Source organism: Leopardus geoffroyi, chromosome B1, assembly GCF_018350155.1.
Source record: "Leopardus geoffroyi isolate Oge1 chromosome B1, O.geoffroyi_Oge1_pat1.0, whole genome shotgun sequence".
Lineage (NCBI taxonomy): Eukaryota > Metazoa > Chordata > Mammalia > Carnivora > Felidae > Leopardus > Leopardus geoffroyi.
In genome coordinates this window covers 88,605,954-88,622,505 of record NC_059327.1, presented here as the reverse complement: position 1 = coordinate 88,622,505, position 16,552 = coordinate 88,605,954, and the positions used below count along the sequence as shown (strand labels likewise).

The window sequence follows — 16,552 nt, the reverse complement described above, 5'->3', positions numbered from 1 at the left end:
AAATGTTCCTACCTAAATGTGAAGATAGCTTGTTTCTTTTATTTGAGGGTTATCAGGAAGCTGAAAATTTTGGGAAAAAAATTGCTTATTGTAGTTAAATTTGGGGTTGGAGAGGAAGAAGAATAAAGGAAAGAGAGGGTGGTTGCTGCTGGGAAAGTAACAACCCTTCAAGGCCTACAAGTGAGCAGTGTCAACTTCCAAGGTCCTCAAATAAGGCCAATTTCTGGAAAGTGGCCTTATCTGAAGAATAACAAAATTTTCAAAATGCAGTATAAATATCATGAACCTCAGGATCTTTGCACATGCTATCTTTACTTCTTAGAATATACTTCTCTCTTTGCATGACTAGATCCTTTTTATCTTTCAGGTCTAAGCATATATTTACCTTCTCAGAGATCTCTCATAGACCAAGTAGGGGCTTGACCCATTGGTCCAACTCTCTTATTATTTTGTATCACATATACGTTTAATTCATGATAGTTTCACAATTAATAACCATTTATTTATATTCTTGTTTACTTATCAATTGAATGTGATGATAATTAGTGCATATTGAGTAATAAGAAAATATTCTATTTTATGAGCATTTGCATCTGGGGTTAGCAAATGATATCCGCACTTGCAATCAATTATTTACAACATAACCTGAGATATCTTCCAAAGATATACATCTGATTTTTTCAGTGTCAGTGAAAACTATTTCAGACATTTTGACTAGGTTTTAGAATAAAGGAAAAGTCCTTGCCTTAGGATACAACACTTACAATTCATAGTCAGATGTTACAACTTTAAAAGTTGAGCCCACCAGGGCACCTGGGTGGCTCAGTCCATTGAGCATCTGACTTTGGCTGGGTCAAGATCTCCTTGTTTATGGGTTTGAGCCCCATGGCGAGCGGGCTTTGTGCTGACAGCGCAGAGCCAGGAGCCAGCTTCAGGTTTTCTGTCTCTCTCTTTGCACCTCCTCTGCTCATTCTCTTTCTCTCTCTCTCTCTCAAAATTAAATAATTAAAAAAATTAAAAACAATAAAAATATTAAAGGTTGACTTCCCCAGAGAGCACTAGACCTCTTTTTCCTGTAACCTACCTGTTTATTCTCTGTACTCCACCTGCACCCTATGCATACCTCTAAGATAGCTTTTACTACACTGGAATTTTCTTGGAAAACACCCGTGCTTATTTGCCTCTTGTTGCTAAGATCTGACACTTCTCATATAATAGTTACTTGTCATGGACTCTGAGGCTAAAGTTCTTTCTTGCCTAGCAAGAGACAGGACACAGGATTAAAAGGGAGAGATGGCTAATGGCCAGGAAAAGACATGAGCCCAGAATAAGGGTCCTTGCCCCGTTCTTATTAGGATCAGAAGGCTTACAAACATGGAAATGGATGTGCACAAAGAGACAATAAATCTGTGAACATTAACTCATGGATGTGAGGGAAAGGGGGTCTTGAAGATATTCTGGATTAGGGGTTTGTGTTAATACAAAACAAAATCCTGGCACCTGGCGGCCAGGCAGAAGGTTGTTTACAGCAGACATGAGGCATGTGTCTGTTTATCTTAGTCTAGGGAATGAGACAGAGGGCAAGCAACCTCAGGGTTAACAAGGCACCTTTTCTTTTGCTAATCAGCTCCTCTCTGGACAGCTTCACCAGCAGCACAGCAGTCTATAGCTTGGACCAACTTGGTCCTTCCCTCCTATAAGAGCAGATTTCTGCTATTGTTATTTAATTGGGGCAAGTTTTTGCCCTGCATGCCTAATCTTCCTTACCTCATACACCTTTGTATTGGGGGCCTTCCCCCTTCTCTATTCTGGGGACTTTGCCCCTCCCTCTCAGTTCTGGGGGCCCTGGCCCCTTCCTACTTTATCTGGGGTCCTTGCCCCTCCCTACTTTATTCTGGGGGTCTTATCTTGTTTACCCAAGTTTGGGTGAGAGCATCCTAAGGCTTTGTAATTCTTTATACCTTGGTAACCCATTGGTGTAAGTCCAGGGAATTTCTAAGCTTATTCCCCGCAGTTACTCAATCACTTTCTGAAAAATAGATGAATTACTTACACCTATATTTCAAATGTGCTTCAAATACAAATTAACCATCTCACCCCTCACAAATCAGCTTTTTTCCACTCTTGCTATATTAAGGACATTCTCCTTATCACTTCGAATGGAAATTTTGGAGTCATTTGTAGCTGATTTTTATCTCTCAACCTCCATTCAAACAAAAAGACAATTGTATTTCTAAACGATTTCTCTCATTATCTTATTATTCTTATATCTATTTACACTTCTGTAGTGCTACACCATCTAATCCCCACTATGTCAGGTTGAAATAGATTTGAGAGTTGTGATCTTCATGTTAGTTTATATACTCCCAGGCTTATCACAAATAGCTTTATTTTACAGACCCTCCCCATATTCCCCACCTCCCACTCAGTGTGTTTGCATTTGCTGACCTATTCTCCTCCACATCCATTTTATTAAATGTTTAAAAATCAGCTTCATTACTAAGCGCATGAAAATTATCTTTTCTTTCCCAGCTTAATCTTTTCAATTTAATCTCTCTCTTTAATTTAGAATTCCATAGTTCTCTGTTGTATCATTATTGCAATATATTTTGCTTTAGTTTAAGGGCTTTATTTTTTTTCCTATTTTTTTTCATACGTATACTTCCCCTTACAATGTTCTAACGTCATAAGGAAAGGAAATCCAGCATTTTTGTCTGTCTGCCTATGGCCTTGTCCAGCATTGTTCGTTGCACATAGTAAGGTCTGAATAACGTTGCTCAAATAGATAAATGAGAATAGTTACCTCAGATCTGACATATAGTCCTTTGTAAGAAGAAAGGAATGAAGGGGCACCTGGGTGGCTCAGTCAGTTGAGAGTTGGACTTTGGCTCAGTTCATGATCTCACCATTCCCAAGTTCCAGCACCGTGTCGGGCTGTGTACAGACAGCTCTGAGCCTGGAGCCTGTTTCAGATTCTGTGTCTCCCTCTCACTCTCTTTCTACCCCTCCCCTGATCGCATTCTGTTTCTCTCTCTCAAAAATACATAAACATTATTTTTTTAAAGGAATGAAAACAGCAGCTATTTCTTTTTATATTTTTTTAAGTTTATTTATTTTGAGAGAGAGAGAGAGAGAGAGAGAGAGAGAGAACGCCAAGAAGGCAGAGTCCAAGGTCGGTCTTGATCTCACAAACTATGAGATCATACCCTGAGCGGAGATCAAGACTTAGACACTTAACCGACTGAACAACAAAGGAGCCCCTGAAAACAGCAGCTATTCTTCTTCTAACATAAACCCACTCAGTCATAAATATTTCCTGATCTTTATTTAAATAAAAGGCTTTCAATTATTGTCATGCAGATAGGTATACTTTGGAACATAAAATGTTAAGTCAAATAAAGTAATTCATTGCCAACATTTAAAATTGGTAGACTTTAATTTCCAAAGTCTTTTTAAAAGTAGGAAACATATCTGGCAGTACGGAGCAAATATTCATGTATAGCTGAAATTTGCTGGAGATGAGTGGCAACTGACCTATTTAGCAGAGGCTGCTGTGTTTCAGTTTTCCAGACTTCCAAATGACCTATTTACCTTAATTACATCTCTTTCTCTCTCTCTCTCTTTCTCTCTCTCTCTGGTTGGGGAGAGATGTCAGTTGGTGTAAATATTTAATTGGAACCTTTTCTCTTATATCCTTGACCTATATGCTTTACTAATAAAGAATAAGATTTCAGGACTTGCGTTTAGAATCAGCGTTTAAATATATAAGTACACTGGCTATCCCACCCAACTGAACGGATGCAGAAAGAAATTGAAAACAGTGCATATAAGGAAGAAACAGAGAAAGCATGAAATAAGCAAAGAGCATGTGCTTATACATTGAAGAAGAAAAACAACAAACATCAAGAAAATGTCCCATACCCCAAACAAGAGACTTAGCTTATATTATTGCATTACTTAATCTTCATGATAACTGTCTAAGAAATATTCTCTAGCTCTTTCTATTGAAAAGACCTGGAACCAGTAACACCGCCCTACCTCTACTGCTCAGGTCTCAATTCTAAATGCCATTTTCCACTAAAAGGAATTAGCGGTCTTTGGAGGAATGGCTGATTCCAAGGCTGTTGCAGGAAAATTTTCCACGCTAAACTGAAATGACTTGATCAGAAAAAGAGGGAGTGTTCAAAGAATGATTGTATGTAACACAGGACTCAGAAGCCAGATTGAAGGGTTTCGTTGTCTAAATCTAAAGATATTTCAGTACCCAAACAAGTAATGAGAGTGGCATTATATCATACTGAACAAAATAGGGAAGGTTTAGTCCATATGGGTATCAATTTTGAAATTAACTATTTTAAAGCTCAATACGAAGCAGCATATTAGATGATTAGGTCCCAGCACCCAAAAATTTTTTTGAGTACAAGGGAGACTAATTGGATAAAAACCACAGATACCACTGTCATAGGATCATCAAAATTAATATCACCATAATGGTGCAGATTGATATAGAACACCATTTAACAAATGCAGCATGTAGAACGAATGTTCCTTATGATATTCCTGTGGAATCTAATCAAAAGAGAACACTAGAAAACTCTAAATTACAAAATTTCCAGACAACAATCCTTGAAATTGTCAAGGTCTTAAAAGTCAAGGGAAAATTAAGATCCAGCTTTAAATTTAAGGAGACTGAAAAGATATGGAAACTAAATTCAACAGGTGATTTTAAACTGAACCATTTTGCTGTAAAGGACACTGTTGGGACAACTGGTGAAATTTGCAGTATTTGAGAAAAAATGATAATTAAATAAAAATAATGACTTCTTGATTTTGATGGTTATACTGAAGTTTGATACAAAATGTTATTGTTTGTAGAGCATCAGATTGGTAACTTACCTTCAAATGGTACAGGGAAATATACTCATTTCTGTTGTGCTTGAAAATTTTCTATAAGTTCAAAATTATTTCAAATAATTTAAAAATATATTACATATATTTTGCAAGCAAAAAATAATTCTTAGATTAAAATAACACACATATATCTTTATAGAAAGGAAGAATTTCTCTTTAATTGAAACAAAATCACTTGCTGATTTCACACTAGCAAACACAGAGCCATGACCATTGACTTTGTTCTTTCTCTTTCTGGTTTGGGATATAATATATATGAAAAGAGAAAAAAGCTAAGGATGTGTTAAGAGTATTTCTTTATATTTTTCCTAATTAAAAAAAATGTCACTTAGCTGGATCTCAGTGCAGAGATAAAAAAAAAAAAAAGACTATACTTAATTATTTCAAAACTGTTCTATTGTTTTATGTTGCACATGTGATTTCATATTTCACAATCCAAGCAAAAGACCTGTTCCATTGAAGTATGTCCCAGAAGTTTGTTCAGGAAATCAGACTTTTGAGAATGAACAGGTGGTTTGTCTTATACTTTTCAGAGCTGACAGAGTAAGCTGTGATATCAGGAGGTAGCACAATACCTTGCAATTATAAGGAGCTAAAGTATTTTGTTGTTGAATCAAATAAATTGATGCAAGTAAAGTGGCAAAAGGCAGACGATGATACAAGGCACAGTCATGAACTTTTCAGCCTGACATATATGAGTTTTACTACTCATTTTCCATCATATTTATATATGAAATCATGGGCAAGTTGACAAACCATTCTGAGTCTTGACTTCATGTTTGGCAAAGCGGAAATATAATATGTCACAGAGCTGTGTTGAGATTAAGTGATATTATAAATGTTAAAGCTGCTGGCCCAAGACTGTTTGATTTGTTGCTTTTCCTTTTTAAATGGATATGAATTATTGATTAAATTTCATTTCAATAATCTATTTGACAAATAGACTATACTTCCTCATGAATTACTAGGCTCTGGATCGGTGGGATGCCAAAACTGAAGATTATGTGAAGTGTGTCAGATAAATTATATACAGAATCTTTCTTGGTACTGGTGATTCAAATGCAGGACCTCGATGGCCCCGCCAACTTTGTAATAGGATGGTGCTAAACAAAACTGACAGCTAAATGGGTGCCATGCCAGTGCCAAGAAACGTCATTGCTGCCTTGTCTTACTCTCAAGGAATATACAGCTGATCTTATTTTCCATGGATTCTGTATTTGGAAAATCACTTATCACTAACACTTATAACCCCTAAATTAATACTTATGGTATTTGTGGTCGTTTGTGGCCATTCACAGTGCAGCAAAACCTTGGTCTCTCCCGCTAGGTATATTCCCAGTTGAGATCAAATGAGGCGAAGCTCTCCCTTCTTGTTTGAACTCTTATATTGTAAACAATTGTCTTTTTCATGGTCAATTTGGTGCCACCTTTTTTCCTTATATTCTGTGCTTTCTCTTGATTGTTTTGTTATTCAAAATGGCTCCCAAGGATAGTGAAATATCCCTCTGCCTCACTCCTACACAGACACAGATCATTGGATTTAGGGCCTACTTGGATAATTCAGGATGATCTTCTCAAGATACTTAATTTAATTATATCTATCAAAATTAATTCCAAAATAATGTAAAATCACAGTTTCAAGGCATTAGTAGATAACCTTTTAAGGACCATCATTCAACCCGTTATTCTATTTCCTGGGGCTCCATTCCATGTGCAAGATATATCCATCCCATCCCAATATCCCCAGAGGTCTCAATTTATAAACTATAAATTATAAACTATAATTTTATTATATTAAGTTAAACATGTATATAATAATTTCTAGATCAACTGCATAAAAATAAAACTATGTAAACAGCTATATACAAAAAATACTATGTATATGTTAAAATTGAATACTAAAAGAATTTTATCTTACCTTTAAGAAGTAAAGAAAAGGGAAAAGATCAAAATATGGGAGAAAAAAATGTGAAAAAATTTTAAAATGAAGAATTTAATCCAACATATCAGTAACTACATTGAATGAAAATGGTCTTAATATATCAACTTAAAGATCAAGATTGTCAAATTGGATGAAATGTTAAAATTCAATTATATGTGGTCCAAAAGAAAGTTACTTTGAATATAACAATACACATGTATTAAAATTAAAGTATAAAAAATATATACTAAGTAAACACTAATCAAAAAAGCTGGAATGGCTCTATTCATATCAAAGTAGACTTAAAAGCAAAACTATACAATGCAAGAGAATAAGAGGAAAATTACACACTTATATATAAATCTATTAGACAAGGTAACATGAAAATCTTAAATTTGGATGCACCTAACAAGGTTTCAAAACACATGAAGTACTAAACTGAAATAACTGAAAGTAAACATATTCACAATTATAGTTGGGGACTTCAACATCCCTTCAGGAACTGATAGAACCACTAGACAAAATCAGTGAGTGTTTTATACTCACTTCGTGATGTAATGTCTATAGCATTGACACAAAAATGATGTAGGGAGAGTCCCATTTATCTGTCCCACACAGATAAATATAAGTGTGTACAATTATGTGTGTATATAAATGTCTGTATTCAGATAGAAAGATAAAGGTGAAGTAAGGAAGGAAAGAAGGAAAAAAGAAAACTATAAAAGAAAGGTTTCTGAAAGCATAACTACTAAAATATTAAAAACTCTTAAGTCTAGAAAGTAGCATAATATTCATTTCATTCTCTATAAATTTTTTATTAGTTGAACTTTTTATGATAATCATATATTTACATAAATTCAGAATGGAGAGTAATGCTATTTCCAATTTGAAATGTATGACTGCTGAATTACCCTCTGATGACATTATTTGATAATACCATTCAAGTGTTGAAAGTATTTTCCTATCTTAAATTTCGAATAATAATTATTTTTGCAAAGAAAACAAAAAATTATACTAAATGAACCTTTGAATGAAAAGAGATATATATCACTCATATATTGCTTTATTCTCCCTCCTTGGAAATACAGTTATTGATACAAAATTTACCATATAAGTTAAGTGTAGTATCAAGTGTTTTTCTGTGAAACATTTCATTCAATATGAAACATAATAATATTTAAACAGTATAACATGGTTATTTTAAGCACCGGGTGTTTTTTTCCTTGTTTCTACTTTTGTCAATTTCTACAGAAATGAAAGTTAAAAGTTATTCAGTTTCTAAAAAGTTTGTTTTACTGTTGCCCATGATCATTGAACTAGAATGCACGTTTGATTATCAATGAAGATAATGTCTATTGAATAATTAAAGGATATTAATCATGTCTTATGGACAAAAATGACTTGTTAGATCAGAGGACAAAAAGAGAAGGTATAATACTAATTACACATAGGATATTTACATTATTAAACAGCTTAAGAATTGCCAATAGATAATCATGTTTGCAAATAAGTCCAGTTAAGACCATTGTATGGCAGATACCATTTTTTTTAAATTAGTACATTTTCTATTACTTGAAATTTTATAAGATTATCTCCTGACTTAAAGTCAATCACGACGACATGACTCATGTAACTATTATGAAAATCAAGACAAGGATTGTTCCATCACCTCAAATATCCCATATGCTACTATTTGTAACCACAGAAACCCATCCCTTTCTTCAGACATGGCAACCACTAAAATGTCATTATTGGTAGACGCTAATAAGTTTTGTATATATAAAATAAAAAATCTAGAGCAATATTAAATGAGTGATACACTCAAACACGCTATAGATAAATATAATTCTAAAAAAAAACATTTAAGCAATCCACTCTAAGGCAAAAAAAAATAATAAGAAATGAACACAGAGAGAACTAAGGATAATAGGAAACAAAAAATATAAAAGCACACTTCAGCCCTAATATGTCACTAATTAAATTAAATGCAAATGGTCTAAATACATCATCTAAGAGACTGATTGTCAGAGTGGGTAAAAAACAACGATTAACCAACTTCATACTATTTGTAAGAAACTCATTTCAGATATAACAGTAGAGGCAAATTGAAAATAAACAAGTATAAAGAGATATATTACACGTATACTACCAAAAGAAAACATGAGCGGCCATAATATTACCAGATAAACTGCAGAGCATAGAGAATTGCCAGGAACAGAAAGTGGCATTACATACTGGTAAAAATAAGTCAATCAACTAAGAAGACATAGTGATCCTAAACATGTAAACATCAACCAGAAAATTTCAAAGCACTTAAAGCAAAAAGCGAAAGAACTGATAGAAGACATTTTTAAAATCCACAATTATGGTTAAGAATATCAAATCATCTCACTCAGGAATTACTTAATAGAATATCAACAAGGATATAAAAGAATTGGACAACACTGGTAGCCAAGAGGATCTAACTTACATTTGTAGAACACTTAGCCCACCAATAGCAGAATTCAGTCTAGAAGTTCCACTGAAACAACTAATAAGATAGATCGCATCATGAATTCCAAAACACCACAAAAAAACTTAAAAGAGTTGAAAACATACAGACTATAAATCTGAATATAATGAAATCAACTGAGCCATCAATAATAGAAGGGTAATGGAAAAATCTCCAAACACCTGGAAATTTAACAATAGACTTCTAAATAATCTTTGGATCAAAGAGAAAGTCTCAGTAGAAATGAAAGAATTTAACTCAATAAAAATTTTAAAAAGTACAACCTGTCAAAATTAGTGATATGTAGTTACTGCAGTGCTGAGAAATGTATAGCACTGAATGTTTAAATTAGAAAGTAACAATGATATCAAATCGAGAATATAAGCTTCTACCTCTAAAAGCTAGGAAAAGAAGAGCAAGGCAAACCCATAGCAAGCAGAAGAAAGGAAATAAGATAAATCAACAAAATTGAGAACAGAAAAATAAGAGTAGAAATTAATCAACTCAAATGGATCATAAGTCCAAATGGAAAAAATTGGCGAATGGGTAAAATGCAGTTCATCCATACAATAAAATATTACTCAGTGAAAAAAGAAACAACTACTAATAAATGGTACACTTATGATGGAGCTCAATGGCCTTGCACTGAATGAACAAGCCAGTGTCAACATGTTACATATTGTTAAGATTTTTATACAGCATTCTTAAAATAACATTTTTACATTTATACAGCATTCTTAAAATAACAAAATTAAATTACAGAGAACAGAGCAGTGATTCCTACCTAGGGTTAGGGGTATGATTATAAAGGGGGAGGATACGTGGGGCAGAGTGTCTTCGGTGAGGTAGAACCGTTCTACATATTAGGTGTGAAGTTTATTATACAAACATTAACATATAAATCTAAACATATTTTAAAAGTTCATAGAATTCCTACACCAAAAAGAGGCGCATGTCAACATTACTGAAATCTGAACAAAGTCTAAAGTTTATTTGATTGTATTGATCTAATGTCAATTCCTGGTTCTGGTAATTGTGCTAAGGTTATGTAGGATCTTTATCATTGGAGAAGTTGAGTAAAAAATACACAGGAACTCTCCGAACTGTTTTTTTCAACTTTTCAAAATAAAAATGATTCAACACACACACACACACGCACACACACACACACACACCACCCGTATGTGTGGACGCAAAGACCCACACACAAAATACTATATGAAGATGAGGGCAGATACTGGGATGATGCTTCTAGAAGCCAAAGATTATGAATCCCAAAGACTGTCAGCAAATTACCAGAAAATAGGTGAGAGGCATGGAAAAGATTCTCTTTCACACCCCTCAGAAAGAAACAATTCTGCTGACACCTTGGCCTTGGACTTCTAGTCTCCAGAACTGGGAGACGATAAGTTTTCATTGTTCAAGCCACCCAGTTTGTGGTAATTTGTTAAGGCAGCCATAGCAAACTAATACAGACTGAAGGAGACGTTTAGAATTTTAGAGTATATACCATATATTCCATGAAAAAAAACACCAAAAACCAAAAAACAACCTACACATGTATTTTCTGGTGATGGTAAAATAGAAAATCTTTTAATGATCTGTCTTTGTTTGGGCTACTGTATCAAAATACCATAGACTGGGTGGCTTACCCAACAGAAATGCATTTTCTCACAGTTTCAGTAGCAGGAAATCTGAAATCAGTGCCAACATGCTCAGGTTTTGGCGAAAGCTCTTCCTGGCTCTCAGACGATCACCTTCTTGATGTGTCTTCATGTGGCAGAGAGACCAAGAGAGAGCGGGACAGAGTGCATTGATATATCTTTTCATCAGGACACTGATCTCAACATGAGGGTCCCAACCTCATGATCTCCATCTAAACCTGATTATCTCCCAGAGACCCCATCACCATATACCCTTACATTGTGGTTAGGACTTCAACATATGAATTTTGGTGGAATCCAAATATTCTGTCCATGGCAGGTCTAATAGGCACAATTGAGTTGAACAGGACTATGTAGAATATTGGAAGACTAAGCAACCGTTTATTAAACTGAAAGAATTTACTCAGCACCACATTAATCCCCAAGGAGATTTTAACAATGTGTGACAGCCATAAACTTGATTCGATCCTTGCTGCCAGGCGAGAATTAATTGGCTCTCATATCTCAACTACCTTCTCAAATATATGTCCTATTATTTAAAGTCCTGAAGCAGTTGACCTTTCCAGCCCTCAAGGCCTTTTCTTTCTTGCTCTGTTCTCTCTTATTCCAGGAAATTCTTCCCTGAGCTCATCTTTTTCATGTAAAATCTTGACAAAAGCAGTCAAAAGCATCTAACACACACCACTAATGTCCACTTGTTACGTGATCTACTCTCTGAGTTACTGCTGGACAGTTTTACCGGATGTTTTGTCACTATGTACCACACTCACCATTTTGCCAGCACCATTCTCCATCTACTACGGAGATAGCACATATTTAGAAATTTGTTGGAATAGGACCATAACTCTACCTACCAATGTTCATTCATATCAGTCAGCATAGGCTAAATTCTGCTGTGATAATATAACTCCCAAATCATGGTGGCTTAACAATAACAACAAAAAGTTTGGTCTCGCACCTACTATATACAAAATGTGGTTGAGGTAAGGGTCTCAGCTTCCGACACTCTCGGGCTGTGGCTAATAGAGGCCATTCTGTACCTGTAACATCTGGGACACTAGATCTACTCAGGACAGTTTTTAAAGTCACCGTTAGATCCTAGAGCAAACATAAATCATATTCAGCATTTGTTTTCTATTTCCCACAGCACGAAGTAAATACTGGAGAGAATCACTGCTTGATTTAGCAATAAGAAAATAAAAATAAAATAAAAGATAAACGTTGAAATCACTCCCTCCCAAAATGAAATCTAAATCTAAAACTTAAGTTGCTTATATAGTATTAGATGAAAATAATTGCCTACATTTTTCCAAGACAGAGTAGAAACTTTACTGTTCCTATTTTTTCTGCTTTGTTTAGACTAAATAAATGTATTTAAAAAGTTTGTCATCAGTGGATAATAAAACCACACATTGATCATCTGTTATTTCTTGATATTACATACTATATAGATGCCCACAGGAATTACACATACATGAAGGAAATAGAGGAGTATTACAACATGACTTCATAAGAGGAATAAAAAGAGAAATATATATAATATTCTCAAATTTCTAAAGACCTTAAATTATTACAAGTTCTGCTTGGTTTCTTAAGAAAATGGAGTACCTATAGAAAGTATGTAATTAATCTGTAATTTCAGGTATGGTTATACTTAAGGAAAAAATCACTAAGTAAATAAAGGTTATCCTTGAAACATCTTTTCTCATTTTCCTTTGCTGAATACTCTTCTCTCTTTCTGCCCCATCTGTCTAGATTTCCCAGAACTATGACTGCTTGTCCCAGATATAATGTTAGATATTACTTCCCTGTAGTAAACTGTTGTTAACTTTCTTTCTTTCTTTTTTTAAATTTTATTTATTTTTGAGAGAGGAAGAGAGAGTGCGAAAGTGGGGGAGGAGCGGAGAAAGAGGGAGACTGAGGATCTGAAGCAGGCTCTGTGCTGGAAGCTCGGAACCCAATGCAGGGCTCAAACTCTTGGACCGTGAGATTATGACCTGAGCAGAAACCAAGAAACGTTCACTTAATGGATGGAGCCCCCCAGGCACTCCCACTGTTAACTTTCATTACTTCCACCAAAATATGCCCAGAAAAAATTCATAAAATAAAAAAAAAAACATATTCATCACATAAATCCATAAGAATGCAAACAATGACAATGTGATGGCTGTGGAGTTGTTTATGTATTAATTAAACAAAGACATTCCTATTATTAGAAGCAAATAAGTCATACACAAAATAAATAAATATATAAATAAGGTCTCTTAACCCAAATAAGTCATCAGGAGTTATGCATAGAAAAGTAGGGCAGACAATTTTGTCCAAGAAAGGCAGATGATAAGGAAACTGACTTTATTAAATACATATGTTTCAAATCCTATGTTATACTACTTTTATATAGATTCTCTCAATTCCGTATAGACATTGTCACCAAATAATAAAAGGGTAAGCAGATTAGAAGTTTGTGTAACACAATTAACAGAGCTAACAAGTTGTATCAGTTGTTGAAAAGTTTTTAAGCTTTCATTTCTATTTTGTCATGCTATCCTTCAACTCCTTTAAAATCATGTTATATAGACAATTAAATAGAGGGCATTTTAGAGCAAGTAACCCAAGATCATATGTACCAATACCCTCTTAAAACTCCAGCTAGTAGGAAAAATATTTTCATATAAAAATTCACATAAGAAAAGCTGAGAAAACACTGTATTCGTTTTCTGTTGCTGTACCAAATTACTAAGCATTTCATCACCTAAAACAACACAAATTTATTTTTCACAGTTTTGTAGATCAGAAGTCCCATGTCCTCAGCTGGTCTCTCTGCTCATGTCTGACAAGGCCAAAATCAAGGTTTCGCCAGAGCTGTATTCCTCTCTGGAGATCCAAGGGGAAAATCTGTTTCCAGGCTCATTCAAGTTGTTGGCATGCAGTATAGGTCCTGTTTACTTGCTGGCTGTCACCCCAGCCCCACCTTAATTCCCAGAGGCCTCCTTCCTGGTAATGGTATATCTCAAAGCCAGCAAGAACAGGTGGAAAACTTCTCACAATGTTATATCTCTTCTGCCTCCAGTTCCTCTGAGGCATCTCTCTAATCTCAGCAGGGAAAGTGTGTCACTTTCAAGGGCTCCTGTGATTAGACTGGGGCCACCAGATAGCTAAGATAAGTCAACCCATCTCAAATCCCATTGTCTTAATCACATCCGTGAAGCCCTTTTTTGACATATTACATGCAGTAGTCCTCCCCTTTCCACAATTTCAGTTACCCCATCAACCCTGGTCAGGAAGGAGATGATACTTGTGATGTGTTGTCAGAAGGTCAATAGTAGCTTAATGTTACCACACAATGCCAACATCATTTACCCTGCTTCATCTCATCATGGAGACATTTTATCATCACACATCATGACAAGAATAAGAAGGGTGAGTGAAGTACCATAAGACACTTTGAAAGAGACCATATTCACTTAACTTTTATTAGTGCTATTTTTATGATTATTCTATTTTATTATTATTATTGTTAATCTCTTACTATGCCCAATTTATAAAGCAAACTTCATCACATGTGTGTATGTATAGGAAAAAACATAGTATATATATATATTGTTCAGTGGTATATACATAGTGTTTTCTGACAGGTACTATCAGTGGTTTCAGGCATCCACTGGGGGTCTTGGAATGTATGTTCTGTCCATAAGGGGTATTATTCAGTCAAACAGAAACAATTTCATTAACAATCTAAAAGTCATAAAGTGGGAACAGGGAGGTTTTTTCACACTGAAAATAAAAAGCCATCATTTAGAATTACTTCAGTCCTCTCTTGGGGCACCTGGGTGGCTCAGTTGGTTAAGCATCTGACTTTGGCTCAGGTAATGATCTCACGATTCTTGAGTTCAAGCCCCTCGTCGGGCTCTGTGCTGACAGCTCTGAGCCTGGAGCCGACTTCAGATTCTGTGTCCCCCTCCCTTACTCACTCTCTGCCTCAAAAATAAACATTTTAAAAAAAGGATTCTTTCAGTCCCTTCTGGATGATGACATAGCATACTATTCTTGTTATCTTTGGATGATTCTTTTGAATTAGTTGTGATTACAACCTGAACTTCTATAAGTGAATTCAAAAATAGTTTGGCAATTGCTAAAAATATTCAAAACAGACTTGGCTATACATTATTGCAATGAGTTCTTTAATTTGCTAATTTAAGGTCTGTGTCACCAATATTATAGAAGTTATTTTCTTTTCCTTCCAAGTGTTTTAGCCCTGATTTTCCATCCAACCATTTAAAAGGTAACAATTTGATTAGCAGTGTATTATGATTTCATTAAATGTAAATATTAAACATAATTTCTTTTCAGTCTGCTTGAGAGATGCATATGTCATGAAAGTTATCCATCTTCATTCTATAAATAAAACAGAATAGCACAACTATAATAGAATAAATGCCAGAAGATGTTGCTTTCAAAAACAGTAGATTACTAATTGACCTTTTCTGCATTTACCATACTCTTTATCATTTCAGCAGTTAGCTATCTTTCTGACAAGTGAATTCCTTAAAAATGTGTATGACATTTAACTGGATAGAGTTATTTGTCATTGAATAATATAATGTCATTTCTTATTGCTTCAATTTAAATGGTTGATCTAATTTTTATTTGCAATGTACCATTTAGATGACTCATATTATATTGGTTAATGTCTAAATACTTTAAAAATTTAGATGAATGTGCTTTTCACTTGTCAACATAATCAAATGGGGCATATGGGATTTAAATTAAACAGTTGATTATATCCCATGATAGAATCCATTTACTTTATCCTCTCCCTTCCATTCTGCTTATTCACATCTCCTCTACATCTTTTCAAGAGTCTATTTTATGTCTCCAGATCTACAATAATCTCAAGAAATCATCATAGCTCCGTGATTGATGAGCTCCTTGCATTAACATCTCCATTTTCTTCTTTTCTTTATTCTAATGTCCAGGGTGTATGTTTACCTTCTCCTTTGATCTTCTGTATTCAAATTACACCTCCTTTCCTAGATTGCACTGAAAATTAATTTCAGTCTTCTTCATAAAAGCCTTCCATAACACTTTCTTTTTTATTACCTTTTGCTTGCTACAATATTTGTGGTTCATTAACACTTACACCTATTAATAGGTCACCTATTTATATCTATCGGCTTCTAGCAACATTAACTTCAATACTTTTTAGTAGTTTTTCATATACTTTTCTGAAGATAACATGTATTTTATCACCTTTCTGATGTATATTCCATTAAATACAGTTTTGAAAATTGTAGATAAATTGCCACTGTACTGAATGAGAGAGATAAAGAAAGAGCGGAACTACTAAATAAATCCGATTAATCAGTTTTGTCCTACACAGAGAGTGATGTGGTGAATTACGTCTCTACTAAATGTGATACTAATTCATTTATTTCCTCTTTCCTACTTTGCTTGCATCTAATAACACTCAGGTTAAATATAATCTGTCATGGCTCCATTACATTCGTCTTGGAAGATTGGCTTTTCCTGGCCACTTACTACAACACATCATTGGTAGCTAACATG

General features: G+C 34.5%; 1 long non-coding RNA gene across 3 annotated transcripts in view; it reads right to left on the bottom strand.

Moving 5' to 3' along the window:
* The window catches only part of LOC123592465, a 192,757-nt gene that overhangs the window by 58,866 nt on the left and 117,339 nt on the right, over nt 1–16,552 (bottom strand). The window contains exon 4 of one of the 3 annotated variants that reach the window (XR_006709790.1): nt 14,435–15,382. The exons of the other annotated variants lie outside the window; for them this stretch is intronic. This is a non-coding gene — a long non-coding RNA (uncharacterized LOC123592465). Of the gene's footprint in view, nt 1–14,434; nt 15,383–16,552 lie in introns of those variants that run through there. 3 annotated transcript variants of the gene reach the window in all.